The sequence below is a fragment of the Corvus hawaiiensis genome, chromosome 6 (assembly GCF_020740725.1).
Source record: "Corvus hawaiiensis isolate bCorHaw1 chromosome 6, bCorHaw1.pri.cur, whole genome shotgun sequence".
Lineage (NCBI taxonomy): Eukaryota > Metazoa > Chordata > Aves > Passeriformes > Corvidae > Corvus > Corvus hawaiiensis.
This window is the reverse complement of record NC_063218.1, coordinates 890220-896110: the sequence shown is the minus strand read 5'-3', so window position 1 is coordinate 896110 and position 5891 is coordinate 890220. Positions and strand designations below refer to the sequence as shown.

General features: G+C 52.8%; 1 long non-coding RNA gene across 3 annotated transcripts; it reads right to left on the bottom strand.

Moving 5' to 3' along the window:
- Positions 1-476: 476 nt before the first annotated feature.
- LOC125327754 lies at positions 477-4989 on the bottom strand. 3 transcript variants are annotated; one of them, XR_007204357.1, is made up of 4 exons: positions 4570-4989; positions 2180-3848; positions 791-1021; positions 477-671 (listed from the first exon to the last, which is right to left on the bottom strand). It is a non-coding gene; the product is annotated as an uncharacterized LOC125327754 (long non-coding RNA). The 3 variants fall into 3 exon arrangements; XR_007204359.1 differs by having other exon boundaries at positions 2180-2287; XR_007204358.1 differs by lacking the exon at positions 2180-3848.
- Between the last annotated feature and the right edge of the window lie 902 nt (positions 4990-5891).

The window sequence follows — 5891 nt, the reverse complement described above, 5'->3', positions numbered from 1 at the left end:
AGCTCCTGGGGCTGCCATCAGCCCTGCAGGGGAGGCACTGCCGGGGTCGTGTCCCAAAAAGTGGCAGATTTACACCGTGGGGAGGGGGCTCTGCTTGGGGTGGGTTCTTCACTCCATGGGGGAAATGTGGGATTTCATTTCCCTTCTTGTACCCAGCTCTGGCCATGAACTCGGGTTTTGAAGGAGGATGGAGCCCATGGACAGGGAAAGGTATCCCCAAGGGCTGGTTTGTCCCTCCCTGGATGTTCCTCGGGAACAGTTCATGGGCAGCTACAGACATTCCATGCAGTTTTATGAGGCAAAAATAGAGATATTTTCCCAATTTTTCTGGGAGGAGTCACACAAAAATATTTGCTCCAACACATTTTCATGTTTTAACAAATTCTTATAACAAGTTTATCCTAAAAATACCAGAAATACAGGATATAGATACATGAGTGGATTATGTAAGTGAGTCGGTAGAATCATTTCGGAATTAATCAGGCTTTTTTTTATTGAGTACAAATTCAGAAGATTTGAGTGGAGAAAAAGCAACTTTTTTCCTGAAAATAAGGAAAAATCCAGAGGTTGGGAGTTCCTTGCAGACTTTGTGCAGTCGGGCACTGGAAGGGTGGGTCCCCATCCCTGGAGGTGCCCAAGGAATTCCTGGACGTGGCACTCGGGGCTCTGGGCTGGGGACAAGGTGGGGATTGGGCACAGCTTGGAATCAGTCTGGGAGGGCTTTTCCAGCTTCAGGGATTCCAGCTGGATTAAATTACTCCGGAGAACATTTCCCACCCTAATTTCATACCTCATGCAGGAGCAGAAGTTTCCCACCTTGCTCCAGGTGTTCCAGTCTGGCTCGAACTCATCCCAGCAGGGGGATGGGAATGACTGGGAATTCCAGATCCCAGCAAAGCCCAGCCCCCACAGGAAATACTCTGGGAGATATTGATAGAAGAGCGCTGGCAGGGTTTGCATCTCATTAGGTGGCTCTGGTGCAGTTCCTCTTAGCATGCTGCAGCTAATTTGGGCAACCAGACTGTAAAAAAAGAATAAAAAATACAAGGTTGGAGCTGAATTAAGAACCCAGCAGGAAGAAGGGGAGGCTGAGGGGGTAATGCAGGCCGGGAAAGGTTGAGATCATTTTTCCTGGTGAGTTCCTGGAGTGGTGGCACTCATGGCACAGCCCTGAGGAGTTTCCTGCAGAGGTTTTTGGAGCGTGGGATTGTTCGCAGAAGGTGCAGCTGGCAGGGTGATGTCCTGAGCTGTTCCTGACCTCTGGCCAGGGGTGGCTGCTGAATTTTGGGAATGGGGTTTGCACCAGGCAGCAGCTGAACAAAACACAGAATTTTGCTTGATGGAAAGGTGGGGCTCAGTAACAGGAGTGGAAAGAGGAGGAAAGGGTGAAATCTTCAAATTTCACTGAGGTTTCACCTCTCCAAAACCAAAGTGAAAGCTGAAAAGTAACTCAGGAATAAATATTTCCTTCCTGGATATCTGGAAAGCTTTTTTATCACCTCAGGTCTTTCTGGGACTCCATCTTTAAGCCAGAACTCTTCAGAGATAGATTTGGTAAAAGGGTTGGCCAATGAAAGAAGAAATACTCAGAACTGACCTCAAATGGCCTCAAGTTGCACCAGGGGAGAAATTCCTCCTTGGGAGGGTGGGCAGGCCCTGGATCCCTGGCAGTGCCCAAGGCCAGGCTGGACATTGGGGCTGGGAGCAGCCTGGGACAGTGGGAGGTGTCCCTGCCATGGCAGGGGTGGGGCTGGGTGGGCTTTGAGGACCCTTCTGACCCAAACCATTCCCTGGTTCAATGCTATTGGAGATCAGGAAAAGTTTCATCATGGAAGGGTTTTCCAGGCCTGGCACAGGGAGCCCCAATCCCTGGAAATGTTCAGAACACGGTGGATGTGGCACCTGAGGACACGGGGCAGTGCTGACCGTGGTGGGGGTGGGTTGGCAGGTGGACTTGGTGATCCTGGAGGTCTTTTCCAACCTTAAAAATTCTAGGAATCACCGATTAGGGAAACATCCATTTTCCAGGCCCAGATTTCTGTGGAATTCACCTTAAACCCCGACAGCAGTTTGTAGCTCAGCAGCTACGTGAACACTGATTTGCATTTTAGGCTGCATCAGCTTTCCTGTTCTCCCTGGAAGCTGATTTCCCCTTTGATAGTGGCACTCTGATACCTACGAGGTTCCTCCTTTATCACTTCCAAGGAGCTCTCCCCACCATGAGTATTTCAACGCAGCCGAGTGATCCCACAGTCAGATCCTGGAGTTCATTAACGTTATCGGAGATCTGTGGGGGGATGGCAGAAATAATTCCAAGTGTGGGCAGGAAAATCTGCCTTTAACAGAATAATTAACTCCACTTCTTGCTTGGTTCACAGTTTATCAGCGAGGTGAGCCTCAATTGGTTTAATTTTTATTTTTAAAGGGATTTGTAGCTTCATTCTCAAAGCCCTGATGACCTCTACCAAATTAACCCTGGCTCTGGTCCTCCCAGGAGCTCTGCTGGAGGTGCAGTGGGATGAGCTGCCCAAATTGCCCAAAGCTGAGCTTTAGGAAGTGGTTTGAGCACTGAGGGTCCCACTGTGCCCTGGATGGCACCTGGGGACATTTCCAGGGGTGTGGTTTGAGGTTCCCCTCAGACTCAAAGCCCTGGGGATGGTGCTGGGGCAGATCAGGGTGTGTGTGTGGCTCTGGGGGACTCGTTCAGGTGAGGCTCAAGTCTTCTGAGATCAGTGAGTCCAGCCTTGGGTCAAATATGTTCAAATCTGCTTTTGAGAACATTCTGAGGCTCCAGGAGCTGGAGTGGGTAGGCAGGCAGGGAGATCTGCAGGGAAGGAGAGGGAGCTGGGGTGGGAGAGGGGGTTTGGGGCTCTGCGTGAAGGGAACAGATGCTGGAGGGTGGCACTGGGGGCCAAGTGTCACCTGGGCAGTGCCATCCTGCTGGTCACATGGAGAGGGTCCCCTGTGGGGCTTGGCAGCCCCAGGGGCTCTGCGTCCTGTGGGAGAGGGGCCCCGACCCCACCGTGCTGGGTACGGGATGGAACTGGAGCAGGTGGGAGGTGTGGTGGCACAGGAAGGCTGGTGGCAGTGGGGACACTGGCTCTGGAGTCCTCAACAGAGCACAGAATATCAGCAAGGTGTCAGAAAATACCAGAATCATGGAATCCTTTAGGCTGGAAAAGCCCTGCGAGACCGAGTGCAACCATCCCCCAGCAGCGCCCCATGTCCCCTGGTGCCACATCCACACATCACTGTGGCAAACCAGTAAATGCACTGGGGTTTGTCTGGCCGAGACTGCAGCTGGTTTTCCATTTAGTTTGTGCTTTGCAGCTGCTGGGTGAGTGCTGGGGGATGATTGTTAAATTCAGGGTTTCACTGGGAAGTGTTGCAGACCTTCAGCATCTTCATGGGCTCCCATATTTGGGGATTTTCTAGAACTGAGCCCTTAGTAACAAATTAAGCATTGTAAGCAGCAGTCAGCTCCTAAATGAGGAGTTCAGGTCGCAGAGAATTCAAATCCTCTCGCCAGCCCTGCTGCAAACTCCTGCAGATGTTGTGAGAGTTTAACTGGGCTGGCGCTCGTTCCTTGAGGCACAGCCCCGATGGGGAGAGGGGCAGCACCGCCGGGCTGGCTCCTCCCAGAGCAGGGATGTGCGTGGAATCCCAAGGCTGTTGCCAGGGGAAGGCAGATCTCTGTCCCTGGAACACGAGCCAGCAGGGACTGGGGCTGCCTGTCCTTGCGACGAGCAGAAGGCACAAGCTTCCAGGGCACTCGGAATGTTGGCTGTGGCAGATGCAGGGAGAAGCTCCTCACTCCTCTTTGCCGTCCTCATCTGTCACACGAGTCCCTGGGGCGAGGCAGAACCAGATGTGGGAACATTTTCCTTCCGATTTATTTCGGCTGCACTGGCAGGAAAGCTTTAATTTATTTAATTTATTCCCTTCTGCTTTGCTGCTGACCCTGGTGCAGTGCTGGAGCCGCTCCAGCTGTGACACTCCCCGCCCTTTCCCACCTCCCAGTTCCAGTGCAGGGAGACCTGGAGCCTTCTCAGAGCCTCCGGGACTCCGGCTTTTTGGGGATCGTTGCTCCCAGTGACCAAGGATGCTCAAGATGCTGCGCAAGTCATGGGAGCTGTTTCCATTTGGAATTTCAAGGGCCTTCAGTGAAGTCCCCACCCCTTCAGGTGTCCAAGGAAGGACTGGGGGTGGCACTCAGTGCTCTGGGCTGGTGTCAAGGTGGGGATCAGTCACAGGCTGGGCTTGCTGACCTTGGACTTCTTTTCCACCCTCAGTGATTCTGCGCAATTCCATTTAAAATTTAACCCTCTATCAGCAAGTTCGTGTTTTTCAAGGGGCTTCATTAAAAACTTACAAATGTGTGGGTAGGAAAACCCAACTTTCCCTAAAAACCCTCACACGGGGCAGTGCAAGATGGAAAACTTCAAGCCAGGCCGAGGCTTTAGTGGGGAATGTGGTAGAGCAGATTATCGCTCTGTTAAAAGCAAGCACAAGTTGCAAAAGCCTCATCTCTAAATCCCCGTTTCCCAGCCTGGTTCCAGCATCACTCACCTGCATCAGGAGCAGCCAGGATCGGGGAGAAGGTGTCAATTATTTCTGGAATGGCCAGCGACGAGGGAGGGTTCTTTTTGTCTCCTCGGGAGCTTTGGGTGTGTCTCTGCTGCCTGGCACACAGCAGGGCATTGAACAACGCAGGGATCACACCCCCTCAGCCTCAACTCCTGGAATGTGTCCCGAATTTCCTTCCTTCCTGCCACCAGAGCTTAAATAGGTGTGACTATCCATTAACCCTTGGCTTGCATGGGAGTCTCCAGGAGAAAATGCAGAGCCAGTGGTCAGGGAGCACCGGATGGGGAAGGGCTCCAGCAGCCGGAGGTTCTTCCAGGACTTGCACATCCTGATTTTCAGGAAAGATGGATTGACTCTGACGCTGTTCCTTGAGCCCTTTCATGACAGAGAAGAGATGCCCAGGTCTTCAGCGCCCTGGAGGAAAAAGAAAAGCTCTCTTAGGACTTAAACCTGACTTTTGTTCAAAGGTTTTAGGGGTTTTTAGGGATCAGTGAGTCAGCTGGGCCGCCTGGTAAATGGCACTGCTGTTAATTAGCTCGGTAATTAGGGGAGGAATGTTCTAAACAGCTCCTTTTCTTTCGGCTGAGATGATTCCCACAGTAAAGCTTCCCTGCTGGAAACTACATGAGGGAGCAGATAAAATGTTTTATTGGCACTGGGTACCACAGGGAGAAGGAAAAGCATGACAAGGGTCCTGCCCGGCCGAGCTGTCCAGGCTTTCCTCGTGAGGAAACAGGGATGGATCGGGGATGTTGGGCCTGGAGCTGTTCCCTTCCAGCTCTGGCTGCTCTGTGCTCACAGCTGGGAAATCGGTGGAGGTTTTTACCTTTGCCTTCTTTTGCACTTGTCTGGTGAAGGAGGGCGGCACCGTTCCAGAGAAATGCCCGGCAGGAGGGCTGGGCACAGCCTGGCTCTGCAGTGAGATCTGTCACAGAATCCTGGAATGGTTTGGGTTGGGAGGGACCTTAAATCCCACCCATTCCACCCCTGCCATGGCAGGGACACCTCCCACTGTGCCAGGCTGCTCCCAGCCCCAATGTCCAGCCTGGCCTTGGGCACTGCCAGGGATCCAGGGGCAGCCCCAGCTGCTCTGGCAATTCCAGCCCAGCCCCTGCCCACCCTCCCAGCCAGCAATTCCCAATTCCCAGTATCCCATCCAGCCCTGCCCTCTGGCACTGGGAAGCCATTCCCTGTGTCCTGTCCCTCCATGCCTTGTCCCCAGTCCCTCTCCAGCTTTCCTGGAGTCCCTTTAGGCCCTGCAAGGGGCTCTTGTCTCCTTTTGCATGGAAAGTTTCGTCCTAGTA